This window comes from Pteropus vampyrus, unplaced genomic scaffold, assembly GCF_000151845.1.
Source record: "Pteropus vampyrus isolate Shadow unplaced genomic scaffold, Pvam_2.0 Scaffold1, whole genome shotgun sequence".
Taxonomy (NCBI): domain Eukaryota; kingdom Metazoa; phylum Chordata; class Mammalia; order Chiroptera; family Pteropodidae; genus Pteropus; species Pteropus vampyrus.
In genome coordinates this window covers 9,744,197-9,759,024 of record NW_011888782.1, presented here as the reverse complement: position 1 = coordinate 9,759,024, position 14,828 = coordinate 9,744,197, and the positions used below count along the sequence as shown (strand labels likewise).

At 36.8% G+C, this 14,828-nt stretch overlaps 1 protein-coding gene and 1 long non-coding RNA gene across 2 annotated transcripts in view; both read right to left on the bottom strand.

Moving 5' to 3' along the window:
- UBE2E1 (ubiquitin conjugating enzyme E2 E1) overlaps nucleotides 1-14,828 on the bottom strand; it is a 534,712-nt gene that overhangs the window by 240,451 nt on the left and 279,433 nt on the right. The gene's annotated exons all lie outside the window — the stretch shown is intronic.
- LOC111741052 overlaps nucleotides 2,248-14,828 on the bottom strand; it is a 43,105-nt gene continuing 30,524 nt past the window's right edge. Inside the window, exons 2-4 of the long non-coding RNA XR_002780842.1 lie at nucleotides 4,346-5,674; nucleotides 2,648-2,675; nucleotides 2,248-2,282 (exon numbers count right to left, since the gene is read on the bottom strand). This is a non-coding gene — a long non-coding RNA (uncharacterized LOC111741052). The remainder of the gene's footprint in view (nucleotides 2,283-2,647; nucleotides 2,676-4,345; nucleotides 5,675-14,828) is intronic.

Here is a 14,828-nt window from a genome sequence, read left to right as displayed (position 1 = left end):
TACTTGGAAGCTGTTTGGTGGTTAACATAAAGTCAGCTGTCATTCTGAAGGATGGAGACTAAAACTGTCAAAGTTCATGGTAGTGGTCATCTTTATTTGCCGGTAGTTTCAAGTTGGAGACTGAACAGACAATGAAGAATGCTATCATCTTACGTCTAGGCAGCCTCAGCAGAGGCAGGCTGTACCAAGCGAGTGCGACCTCTCTCCGCCCCTTGTACAGTTCTTGCACTATAGATTAAGTAGAAGAATCTTGCTTGGTGTTTCTCAATGTGCTCAGTGGCAGCAACTGTAAAGCATCTGTTACTTTTCAGTTGCATAGCTTGACAGAATTTCTCAGGAGATCTTCATTTCCTGTAACCAGGATGTGGTTCATCCTGAATTCTGACCTCCCATCTAATTTTTTAAGATAGATGAGAGAGAGGAGTTGCGTGGGAGGAGGGGAGGATATGAGAGTGGTGTTAGGGGTCACAGCAGCCCCAAAAGGTGCCCAGGTAATTGGGTACTTTTTTCTGGAATCAAAACGAAAACCCTGACATTGGGAGTTGTAGAGCAGTTGGGGTTGGCCTGTGCTTTGACTATGTGACTATACAAACAGGTGAGAGAGATGATTACGTTATCTCCTTCAGTTTCCTGTGTGGGTCCTAGACCTAAGAGATTTTTAAAATTTAGGAATAACTCTTTTAAAAAATCCTTTCAAAAAGGATATTAAGCTTAAGACCGCTCATTTACAGAAAGGCATACATACCTATACCAGGTTACGTTTGGAGATGCGAAGGAAGGATGCAGTTGGTTTCAATCACTCACATGCCTTCAGAACCAGGGACTGGGTGAAGATGGCTGGGTGTGCAAGTGCCAGGAATTCTTCAACCTGTAGAGAGCACGTCTCTTCGAAAATGATAACTGCACGTCGAGTAAAACACTGTTCAAGTAAAACATTTCTATGGGCCACAGTGGTCCTGTGCAATGCCTGAGACCTTATGCTCAAATTTAGTCTTAGCACAAACGCTCACAGGACCTACGCCCCTGGTTTGTCCCAGACTGAGGGTTGCCCGGGGGACGAGACTTTAACACTGGGAAAGACCTGGCCCAACTGGACTAAGCTGGTCACCCTAACCCACATTACCAGTGCTCACGGTGGAGTGCGAGAGTAAAAGGTGCTTGGTGGAGAAGGAATGTTCTATGCTCAAGGAACAGGTCAGCTTTGCAGGGGTGGCATGGATGTCAGGAAATGCATGGCTGTTATGGGAAGTCCTCAGAGGCCAAGCTGCCCTGAGCCTCTTATTTCATTTTTTTAAAAAATATTTTTATTTTTAAAAATTTTGTTTTATTAGTTTCAAGTATACAGTACATTGGTTAGACATTTATATAGTTTATAACGCCCTGAGCCTTTGAAGGTGTCAACTGCAAGAGATTCCAGATCTGATAAGCTTAACGTGCTATGGTTCAGAATACAACTGGGCCTGTCCCAGATTTCCTCTGAGAACAATTATAGGGTTAGTTTAGGACACAGGGTGTGCCCATATGGCTTGAGGTCCCACCCCACACATCAGAGAGCCCCATACAGAAGGGACTTTTAGACAGGTTATAAAGCCACCTTGAATACATGGTAGGTCAGGATCCTCCAGCAGGGGTTTTGGTATAATTTCAATTGTTTCCAGTATTAACTATGAAAGTACCTTTTTTTAAAGCACAAGGTATTATAGAGACATTTAAAAACTGCCATGCCCAGTAATAATCAACAGCGCTTTTTATTACAGTGCTGAGATGCAGAAAAGTCCAGGAGTCTTCTAGTGACAGGTTTTCCCACAGCTGGTCAAACCGTAATGCTGCAGACTAGGGTTAGAAGTGTCGTTTGGTCTCCTAATACCAGTTCCGCACTTCCTTCAACATTTTTTTCCATTTATTGAGGAGGGCAAAACTCCCACCACCTAGAAACTGTACAGCGCCTCGACTTTAAGGCTGAATTATGCCAATCTATTTTTACAGAACGATCTCCTAGTCAGAAGAAAGGTGTATGTGGTTTTGCAGTTGATAGCAGGGGCTCTGGTGTCACATGCTTTGGTGGGAATCTCACTTTGGTACCTTGTTAGCAGTGCATGACTGAGGGCCTCTGTCTTAGTCTGTTCAGGCTGCTGTAACAAAATACCACAGACTGGGGGGCATATAAATAACAAATTTATTTCTCACAGTCTGGAAGCTGGAAGTCCAAGATCAGGTGCCAGCATGGCTGTGTTCTGGTGAGGGCCCTCTTCCTGGCTGTGAACTGCTGACTTCTCACTGTCCTCAAATGATGTAAAGGAGTTAGGGAACTCTCTGGAATCTTTTTAAAGTGCACTAATCCCAATAATGAGGGCTCTGCTCTCATGACCTAATCACCTCTCAAAGGCCTCATCTTCTAATACCCCATCGCCTTGAAGATTAGGATTTCAACATATGAAATTTTTTTTTTGGGGGGGGGGGAATACATGTACATTATGGCAGCCAATCTATACCCTAAAGGGATAGGCTAAGGTTTTATTAGGTAACTTATGGTCTGGTATACACTAAACTTTGAATAAATATTTCCTTTCTTCCTAATTCTCAAACCACTAATCCGGGATGAACATCTAAGTTTACTCTCTAATATTGGAATAAAAAGACTGATTACTTCTGCATTTGCTATCTTTGATGGATTCCTGTAGAAAAACAGATAATGTTCTATTTATTTGCTGTTTCATGACAAATAAGGCCTCAACTTTCTGAATTAAGATCAATAAATACCATTTCAAATTAGTTTTTCAAAGACCAGTAGTCTGCCAACATTTTATTTAACAAAGCTACAAAATACTATAATTAGCAATAATTGGTTTGAAAAGTTAAATATTAGGGTACAAAATCGTTCCTGAATTTTAGAAATGTTATCTCCATAATTATTAGCAAAACTATTTAGCTTTCTGAGTACTTAACTTTCCCAAGCCTTATTTTACAAACATTTTTGAAAACTTATTGGAATTATGTTGCCTGCCATGATTACAGATTGATTTCAAGTAAAATTACCACGTTATCTGGAATCTAGACTTAACAGGCTCAACTAAGAGTTTGTTGGTCTCTCTGGAGTATCTCTAGCTTTCTCACATTTTGAAGGGAAGGTACATTCGTCATTAAGTATTCAGAGTTCATAAACATGGGAGAGAAGTTTTATAGACTCTTCCTATCAAACTGGCATAAAACCTAAAAATGGATCATGGGACACCAAATACAGATTGGTGACAAAATTTACTACTAGAATTTTTTAAAATCTCTGGCTTCTAAATAACACACATTTTTAAATGATCTGAAGTACAAACAGATATGAGATGTAGATGTAATATACTGGATATATTACTTAAAATGTATGTCCAATGGAGTAGACATTTTTTAAAAAGAAAGGCAAAGTGAGTTTAAACATTGTCCATAAAAGTCAGTGTTAATATCATGAGTCTGGTTTAGTTAAAAGTAAAAAAAAAAAATCAATTTAATAAAAGTACATATTAAAATAGTTCAATGCTTTTAGGATTGAATTGTTAAATCTAAGGTATTAAAGTAAATATGTAAATCTCTGTGGTGAGAAAGTCTATAGGCAATAAAACATTCTGGGTTAATTTCCTAAAAATTAGTCTTGTATCATATTAATTAAATTTTATTTCAAAGAAAGAGATGACTCTTTTTCCCCCTAGTCTATGGTGTCTATATTAGGGGTTGGCAAATTATAACTTACAAACTAAATCTGGTTACGGACTGTTTTGGTAAATAAAGCTTTATTGGAACACAGTTACACCCATTCAGATATAGTCAGTGGTTCCCTTTGTTACAATTACACAGTTGAATAGTTTCAATACAGACTATAATGTGTTCTGATATGCTGGAAAATGTTTCCAAATAAAATGAATGATAATATTGTTATTAAAAAGAAAACATATCCCTATGTACTCTGGTTTAAAAGTAACATTTTCAATTTTAAAACGAATTTTCTTTAGGATTTCTTTTTAACTACTAAAACACAACAAAAACTGTATTTTTTGAATCAGATATTTAAAATGTTTCACATAAAGATATTAAAACTTGAATCAAATATTTAGAAGTGGATGACTTAATTTGTAAATCTTACTATTTAGCAGTAAAAATGTTCTTTACGTGAGACCAAGCTGTGTGGTGGGCTTGTTCTGTAATTAGTGGAAGCAGGAGCTTCCAGCCTGCCTTGTAACACAAAGAACCCTGAATATCAATTGGTATGTCAGTGTTTTTCAAACTATATCACACACGTTTCTTCTACCTCCTCTAGCTGCAGACCTAAAATGGCCTGAAGGTCAAAGCCAGACATATATACCCTGGTCACTGGATGTGCTGACCATGACTGGTACATTTGAGTTTACTTCTTTCACTAAAATTATGAAGAAAAAACAAAACCAAAATTCAATGGCAATCACTATAACAATCTTAGGAGAAAAAAGAGGAGAAATAAATTCAAAAGTGGTCAAACACAACGATCAGCTCAGATTTCACTTTCACTAACAGGCCACTTTTGGAGTCACATATTTTAATTGTTACGTAAAGGTTGTTAACGGATGGAACGGAGGTCTATGAGAAAGTAATGTCCAGACAATACGTAAAATGATAGTGATCTGAAACAACCATAAAATCATTAGGCTATTGACAGCTGGAGAAATTCCACATGCTAAGTGACTCAATTACAAAGAAATATTAGAGGTTTGAGATGCAAAATACACTTGATTCTGTAATTGAATTAGACAAACTTCGCTGCTCGTAGGGCTGCACTGGTCACCACAATAAAAAGCAAACGCCAGGTTACCACAAGTGCATTTATCAGCCACAGTGATTTATTGAGTGCTTTAATAATACAAGTGTACATCAACTGATCCACAGTCAAAAGTGGCAGGTCCCTAAGAAATTTACAAGCACTTTAAGTAAATCAAAATACTTATTTTGTTCAATCCAACAGTCTTCTGTGTGGGGGACAGAAGGCTAGTGATAAACAGAGTCTCAGTAATGCACAGTGATTCTGATTGAAGCTTTTGTACAAAAACTTGTTCCCAGTAGCATGCACCCACCAATAAAGACTTTAGTACAAAAAATTAACCCTAAGCACTACATTTAAGTAGAAACGAGATATAATTCTGAATTCGTGTTTTCCCAAAGATCACATAAAAGAAAAAAAATCAAAATAAAACGAACAACAACGAAAAACAAAAGCACACTGTAATACAAAACTTTGTAAGAAAGCTCTTACTATTACAGATCCAACATTGTTTGCACCGAAAACAAAAGTTCCCATCCACACTGAGGTGGGGGGAAAAAAAACCCAATCTTTCAAGTTAATAGAAATTAAAAAGGGAATAAAACGGGGGGTAGGGGGTGGAGAGAAGGGAAAGCAAAGGAAAAGAAGAGGAAGGGGGAAGGATGACATACCATCACAAACGGTTCAAAATTTAATAAAAATAAGAAAATAAGAACTGAGGTCCGGAGGGGTGGGCAGGGCTATTGATGCACTTGGTGAATGTGCTTGCACAGGTCCGGCGGGGGTGGCAGGCAGCAGGCCCCTATGTGGCATACCGCTTGGTCCACTGTCTGGCCATTCGGTCGTGCTCCGCTCTGTTGGTCATGTACTGTGTGGCAATGCTGCCCACCAGAGGGTCAGCTGGAAAGGAAGCAGAGTCAAGGGTCAGTAAATATCAGCACCTCTTCCACTTTCGAAGTCAGGGAAGAGAAGTAACATCGAAGTCAGGGAAGAGAAGTAACATCGGGAAGGCTGGGCTCTGTGAGCTGGGGGTGGGATGTGTGTGTGTGTGTGTGTGTGTGTGTGGTAGGAGTGAGTGGGGAAGAGGTGAGAAGTTGCTCTAACCTGCAAACGACCTGCTACTGATAGACCACATTTCACACCAGCTACCATACCAGGGCTTTTATTGATACCTCTTACCAAATTTCTTGACAAGTCTTATTCTCTCTCCCTGTCCCCAACCACACACTTCTCACCCTCCTCCCCTTGATTTCGAGTAGATAGTTCACTGAGAAAATTCAGGTGGGCTGGGAGAGGGGAACTTCAGGGCTCTTGATGATATCTCTTGGGAGGAGGATCCAATAGCCTGGCCAGGTCTTTCCCTGGACTCACGCCTCTGACTATCTGCACTGAGGGCGCCTCGGCCATTACTGAGACCCAATGACACAGGGGGAGATAGTCTGCCTCTTCCTCCAAATTTGGGAATATCAAAATCTACACAGCTCTTTATTACAAAAATACTCATAAATGTTAATAATAGCTAGCACTCAGTGATTTACCATTTCTAAAACTTTAAAATATTAACTAAAAATTCTGAGGGAGTTGACATATGAGGAAACAAGCATAAGGGGGATAAGCCACTTGCCCAAGGCTAAGCAAGGGGTGGAGCGAGGCTCTGAAACGGAGTCCACACTCTTAACTACAGGCTTCTTGGGACAGTGTTCTCTACCCAGACAGGCTCAGTTTAATGAGAAAAAAATTAAAGCAACTAAAAAAAAAAAATCGATTTCTGGAGATCTCATTCTCTGATTTCACTGTTTCCTGATGAGAATTTGGGTGTACGAGAGCAAATGGATAAGAAGGAATCAAAGGAGAAAAGGAGAAAAATTAGCAGGAGTTAATATTAAATGTGAAAATAAGAGTAAAGAATATGTAAATGTGCCTGTCATCTAATACCACCTGTAAGTTGGGGAGAGTCTGAGACTCTAACCTAGTAAGATATTCATAGTTGTACCTTTTCAGTATTAAAGGTATAATTGAAATGCTGCCTTTTAATGATCTGCTGAGGCTGATAAAAAAAAGCCTTTGAAAGCCCTCCCAATAAGACCTTAAGTTTTAACAAGCCTGTTTAAGTTTTCTTGGATTTGTGCTAAGCTTGTTATAATTATTCTAGGGAGAGGCCAGTTTCTTCATCTACTTATATCACTAACAGTTACTAGACTAATACTATATGGGTTTGTTTAGAACTTTTGCCTCCCTGCCAACTCTTTATGATTCTTTTCCTTTACTTGCTCAAATGCTGAAACTGAAACTCTATTACTTAAACCAGTCTAGCAGAGTTCAAGATTTAAACCAGCAATACCAAATGTAGACACAAAATACCTGGGAATTGACCAAGATACGTTTAAAAAATGTGGTCCTTCCGTTGAGACTAAGTACCTTAGAGTCTAAAAAGGGCCAAAGAGAAGTTTGAGTCACATTTCTCTATCCTTGAAAAAAATCATCTTGTTCCAATTTCTGCCAGTCTAGAATACAAAGCCTTAGGGTGAAATTTGGGCATCCTCAATAGCCTAAGTCTACATCACTAAAGACAGGTGTTTAATTAAACAGACTCCATATTAGTGAAACATACTAAAGGTCCATCTGTACTTCCTCACTTAACTGACTGAAGTAAAGGACAGGCTTACTGTCAGAAGAATGACCTGTAATGTTAATGTTCTACCTCAAACTGCATCCTTACACAGTATGGGTGTACTGGGAACAGGACAGGTCTGCTGTTTCAGCTCAGAGGTAGAAGGAGAAAGATGAAGGATAGGGAACAGGAGTCTGTGGAGTGGGGAAAGGTGTTACATCAAATGTTAATACTATTTCAGTAGGAATAGAAGGGAAGAAAAACCCGCAAAAGCTAAGTAGAGTCTGATAAAATTAACATGCATTGTGCAAAGATATTTTGTATGCTTACATAAACAGTAAATTTCTTTCAGAGTTCCTTTTGCCTTTTCAAGTTTGATTTTAAAAAGGGAACTATTTTTCATCTGTAAAATTACACATGCTAACTATAAAAACAATAATTATTAATCATCTTAAAAACCACCTTAGACAATACATAAGCCAGAAAGTTATAAGTGAAGACCATCTGTAAATTCACTCAGAGAGAAATACTGTTAACATTTTGACTTCTAACTTCTAGACTTCTTTACTAAACATATAATTTAAAAAAAGATTAATTTATAGTCTGCTTTGTAATCTTTAAAAATTCACTATATGGTGAATAACTTTTTATATCAATAATTACAGACTTAATCATTTTGAATATTCATCTGAATTAATAACCAATTTCCTATTTAGAGTTATCTAGGTTCTTTCCAATATTTTTGTTTTATAAACAGAGCTGCGAAGAACACTGTGCATGAGTCCTTGCAAATTAATGCAAATCTTAAAGTCTGTTTAAAGACTGAAGAAATAAAAGTAGGAAATGAAGAAATTTTAAAATCATGTAATTGGTTAAATAGTTCTTAATGCTAAAATGTTTGGCTGAATAAAGTTAAGACGCAAATAACTGGATCAAAACTATGCAATATATGCATAGCCACTGATTAATTACCACAGCGAATTTAATGGAGTAAGACATCATTTTTGTAGTGTATTTATAATTAGGACTATAAGTAAGGTGGAATTTTATTATACAGGATTTCATATTTCATAGTTGGATATGTTATACAAAACAACAGTCTCTAAACATGAATTACTCAACCTTATTTATAACAATTACTTTCTAAAAAAGAAGGAAAATTTTCCCATCATTTTGAGTTTCTAGATCGTTACTACTTTCCCAAGTCTTTATCAGTCTTTGAAAGTATTATCTATCGGTCTTTCTCCTCGTCACTAAAGAAAAAGCACTAAGTTCATCTGGGGAAATTGATAACTAAGTCTCCTATAATTTCCATGTTTGTGCAGCAATTATTTGAATTTTTGAAAAGAGGAGCATGTTCATACTTTGCTCCTCTTACAACAAGGCTAGATGATTACAAGCACTTAATTCTCCCAAATAATAGTGCGGCATGTATTAGAGGTTCCCTGAGGCATAGAGACAGGATTTACAGTGTGGTCAATGGAAAATCATGGGAGTGGAAGTTGGTATATAATGCCCTTCACTAACTGGACCTCTAAACCACATCACATCATCTGTTTAATAAGAATCATGTCATTTTCGTTGACATAATACTAGCTATGAAATACTAGCCTGAAAGCGTTAAGACCGAAAGATCACTGATGGGCAACGCACCTTCTTCTCTCATCTCTACTTCCTCCTCTCACCTCTGGCCGATCCAATAGCCTGGCCAGGTCTTTCCCTGGACTCACGCCTCTGACTATCTGCACTGAGGGCGCCTCGGCCATTACTGAGACCCAATGACACAGGGGGAGATAGTCTGCCTCTTCCTCCAAATTTGGGAATATCAAAATCTACACAGCTCTTTATTACAAAAATACTCATAAATGTTAATAATAGCTAGCACTCAGTGATTTACCATTTCTAAAACTTTAAAATATTAGCTAAAAATTCTGAGGGAGTTGACATATGAGGAAACAAGCATAAGGGGGATAAGCCACTTGCCCAAGGCTGAGCAAGGGGTGGAGCGAGGCTCTGAAACGGAGTCCACACTCTTAACTACAGGCTTCTTGGGACAGTGTTCTCTACCCAGACAGGCTCAGTTTAATGAGAAAAAAATTAAAGCAACTAAAAAAAAAAAATCGATTTCTGGAGATCTCATTCTCTGATTTCACTGTTTCCTGATGAGAATTTGGGTGTACGAGAGCAAATGGATAAGAAGGAATCAAAGGAGAAAAGGAGAAAAATTAGCAGGAGTTAATATTAAATGTGAAAATAAGAGTAAAGAATATGTAAATGTGCCTGTCATCTAATACCACCTGTAAGTTGGGGAGAGTCTGAGACTCTAACCTAGTAAGATATTCATAGTTGTACCTTTTCAGTATTAAAGGTATAATTGAAATGCTGCCTTTTAATGATCTGCTGAGGCTGATAAAAAAAAGCCTTTGAAAGCCCTCCCAATAAGACCTTAAGTTTTAACAAGCCTGTTTAAGTTTTCTTGGATTTGTGCTAAGCTTGTTATAATTATTCTAGGGAGAGGCCAGTTTCTTCATCTACTTATATCACTAACAGTTACTAGACTAATACTATATGGGTTTGTTTAGAACTTTTGCCTCCCTGCCAACTCTTTATGATTCTTTTCCTTTACTTGCTCAAATGCTGAAACTGAAACTCTATTACTTAAACCAGTCTAGCAGAGTTCAAGATTTAAACCAGCAATACCAAATGTAGACACAAAATACCTGGGAATTGACCAAGATACGTTTAAAAAATGTGGTCCTTCCGTTGAGACTAAGTACCTTAGAGTCTAAAAAGGGCCAAAGAGAAGTTTGAGTCACATTTCTCTATCCTTGAAAAAAATCATCTTGTTCCAATTTCTGCCAGTCTAGAATACAAAGCCTTAGGGTGAAATTTGGGCATCCTCAATAGCCTAAGTCTACATCACTAAAGACAGGTGTTTAATTAAACAGACTCCATATTAGTGAAACATACTAAAGGTCCATCTGTACTTCCTCACTTAACTGACTGAAGTAAAGGACAGGCTTACTGTCAGAAGAATGACCTGTAATGTTAATGTTCTACCTCAAACTGCATCCTTACACAGTATGGGTGTACTGGGAACAGGACAGGTCTGCTGTTTCAGCTCAGAGGTAGAAGGAGAAAGATGAAGGATAGGGAACAGGAGTCTGTGGAGTGGGGAAAGGTGTTACATCAAATGTTAATACTATTTCAGTAGGAATAGAAGGGAAGAAAAACCCGCAAAAGCTAAGTAGAGTCTGATAAAATTAACATGCATTGTGCAAAGATATTTTGTATGCTTACATAAACAGTAAATTTCTTTCAGAGTTCCTTTTGCCTTTTCAAGTTTGATTTTAAAAAGGGAACTATTTTTCATCTGTAAAATTACACATGCTAACTATAAAAACAATAATTATTAATCATCTTAAAAACCACCTTAGACAATACATAAGCCAGAAAGTTATAAGTGAAGACCATCTGTAAATTCACTCAGAGAGAAATACTGTTAACATTTTGACTTCTAACTTCTAGACTTCTTTACTAAACATATAATTTAAAAAAAGATTAATTTATAGTCTGCTTTGTAATCTTTAAAAATTCACTATATGGTGAATAACTTTTTATATCAATAATTACAGACTTAATCATTTTGAATATTCATCTGAATTAATAACCAATTTCCTATTTAGAGTTATCTAGGTTCTTTCCAATATTTTTGTTTTATAAACAGAGCTGCGAAGAACACTGTGCATGAGTCCTTGCAAATTAATGCAAATCTTAAAGTCTGTTTAAAGACTGAAGAAATAAAAGTAGGAAATGAAGAAATTTTAAAATCATGTAATTGGTTAAATAGTTCTTAATGCTAAAATGTTTGGCTGAATAAAGTTAAGACGCAAATAACTGGATCAAAACTATGCAATATATGCATAGCCACTGATTAATTACCACAGCGAATTTAATGGAGTAAGACATCATTTTTGTAGTGTATTTATAATTAGGACTATAAGTAAGGTGGAATTTTATTATACAGGATTTCATATTTCATAGTTGGATATGTTATACAAAACAACAGTCTCTAAACATGAATTACTCAACCTTATTTATAACAATTACTTTCTAAAAAAGAAGGAAAATTTTCCCATCATTTTGAGTTTCTAGATCGTTACTACTTTCCCAAGTCTTTATCAGTCTTTGAAAGTATTATCTATCGGTCTTTCTCCTCGTCACTAAAGAAAAAGCACTAAGTTCATCTGGGGAAATTGATAACTAAGTCTCCTATAATTTCCATGTTTGTGCAGCAATTATTTGAATTTTTGAAAAGAGGAGCATGTTCATACTTTGCTCCTCTTACAACAAGGCTAGATGATTACAAGCACTTAATTCTCCCAAATAATAGTGCGGCATGTATTAGAGGTTCCCTGAGGCATAGAGACAGGATTTACAGTGTGGTCAATGGAAAATCATGGGAGTGGAAGTTGGTATATAATGCCCTTCACTAACTGGACCTCTAAACCACATCACATCATCTGTTTAATAAGAATCATGTCATTTTCGTTGACATAATACTAGCTATGAAATACTAGCCTGAAAGCGTTAAGACCGAAAGATCACTGATGGGCAACGCACCTTCTTCTCTCATCTCTACTTCCTCCTCTCACCTCTGGCCCCCTACACAGTTCCAGGCACAAAGACGTGAATAACTATCAGGATTATTTGCAAGTGAGTGAAAGATGATCTCAAGCCGAGTATTCTGCCCCATCTCTCATTTTTTTTTTTTTTTTGGAGAGTTCTAGAAGAGAAAGGCTCAGAAAACTCATGCAACCCCATCTCCAGCCTTGTCTCTCTTGGATGGGGTTATATTGGAAGCCAAAAGGGCTTACAGCTAACTCAGAAAAAGAGACAGGGATCAAGACTAAAGAGGATAAGAACCGGCTGAACAGTAAGATGGAAGCTGAGAAAAGACAGATTGCTGAACTGCTGACTGATTCTATTTGCAAAGCCAAAGAACATCCTATCTTGGTTGGTAGGTGGTATGGGAGAAATTACATGGAGAAACATTTTTTGATTCCCTTAAGAAAACACATGTTCTTAAAGACACAGAAACAAAAACAGTACAGCATTATAGAAAACGGCATGGGCTCTGGATCCAAACTGTCTGGATCTGTATCTCAGTTCTATCAATAACTGAGTTACCTTGGGCAAATTTCTTAACTTCTCTGTGCCTCAGTTTCCTCAACTGTAAAATGGAGACAACAACAGTACCTACTCCATAAGGCTGCTATAAAAATTAAATAAATTAGTTCTTGTAAAGCACATAAAAAAATTTCTGCTATTGTCTTCAAATTGAAGTCTGACAAATAAGTACTAATGTACATCTTTTAAAAATATAAATCTGATTGTCTTCTTGAAGACAATTCTCTTCAGACAAAATCCAAACTCCTTAGCGTGGCTCCCAAGACCTTCTGTGATGTAGACCTAATCTTTCTAGCTTCCTCTACCCATGCTCTAATCAGAATAAATGATCTGCGGCTTCTTCAGTAAGCTCTGCTCTTTCATGGCTCTGTACCTTTGCTTCTGCTATTTTCCTCTGATTTATTTCATCCCAATATCCATTTCATCTCAAGGTAACCACTGTTAATGATTTAATGCTTATCCTTCCATATTTATTTCTTTATATTTAAATAAAGTGGGAATCATATGATAGACATTCTGCAACTTACATTTTCCTCTGTAATAACGTACTGCAGTTGTGTTTCTAAGATAGTACAAACAGATCTAGCTCATTATTTTTAATAATTACAAGGCCATTCTTTTGCATAGTTATTCAGCATTCATTTTTACATTTCCCTACTGATGCACAATTAGATTCAATTTTTTTTTTTTTTCAATTAGAACTAGTATTACAGTCTCATATAAATCTTTGAGCACATGTTTGAGAACTACTTCCAGAGGGTAGATTCCTCTAGGTGTCAGCGCTGGCTGGATCAGAGAGCACACATTTTAAACTTTTGGTAAATATTGTCAAACTGCCCTTCAATAAAAGGATGTACAGTTTACCCTGTTTTTAAGACACTCGCCAACACTGCATTATCGATCTTTAAATTTTTTGTCAAGCTAATAAAAAACCCATCATTATTGTAATTACACTTAACTTGATGTCGATTGAGGTTTAGTGTTTTCTCATGTTTGTTTACGATTTGTATTTCTTCATCTGTGATTTGTTCATGTCTTCTGTTCATTTTTTTCTTACTAATATGAAAGAGCACTTTATATATTATAAACATTAAACATGAACTAAAGTTCAGCTTTAGCTCCAGTATTCAGCCAAATTCTGCGTTAGTCTTTGGAAGACTGAAATGCCTCCTTCCAGCTTTACTGAACTTGTGGAGATCAAAGATCATACAGGGTTCTATCATATTTAATAAGCTTAACATCATCACTGGACTTATTGCTAATAACTGAATATTGGTTTTAAAACTACTGGTAAGCATTATGAATGTAACTTGAGACTGAAAATCTCTTTTGGCCAAAGACAAACGATATACAAGGGAAAGATGTGGAACAGCCTTCATGTATATTCATATGAATGTTCAAAGTGAGATGGAAGAGCAGCTATCCCACTTAAAAAGGCTACCGGAACGAAACGGGTCTTAACACTGTCCACAGCAGACACTAATGACAGAAAAGGACCTGGTTCCTGGCAGGAGTAGCACATCCACTGACTGTGTGAAGCAGCAAATCAATGTAAAAATATTAGAAATAAAAATGTAAGGGCAAAAATCTTATGTCTGCTTTAAGCACTGCACACAGCTTCAGCTGGTGGGAGTGCTTTAGTGACACGGCACCAGCACTGCCAGCCAAGTCTTTAAGTCCAGGACTTGGACTTCACCATTTTTTGTTACCATTAGGGAAAAAGAAAAGGTTACTGATCTGACAGCAAAATTAAGAGTAACCCACATTGGCACAGATAGCCAAAAAAATTCATGCTTTTCATCATGCGAAAACAGTTAAGCACTACGAATGTGCAGAGGAGCCATCTAGCAGCGGGCAGTGCTGAGAAATTATATTGCTTCATCGTAACGACAAACTTTAAAAACATAAGATTTTAAGGATAAAATTTTAAAATTACTTAGGTTCTTAAAATCAAATTTCATGTTTATTCTGGTATCTCAGAAGATCATTTTATTATGGGAACATTCAACCTTGCCTTAGGCTCTTCATTGATTTTAACACTGGCTCTTCAGTATTCAGCCAAAATAAATTCAGTGCCCCTTCAATAAACTACTTATTTATTATGTGTGGAAGAAATGTTTTCTCCCATTGTATCATTTATACTTTAATCTAGTTTATGATGTCTCTTGCCATATATAAGTTTAAAAATTTTAAGTAAATTAAATAAGTCGATAGTTCCTTAATATTTTCTGGTTTGATGTCATGCTTATTTAC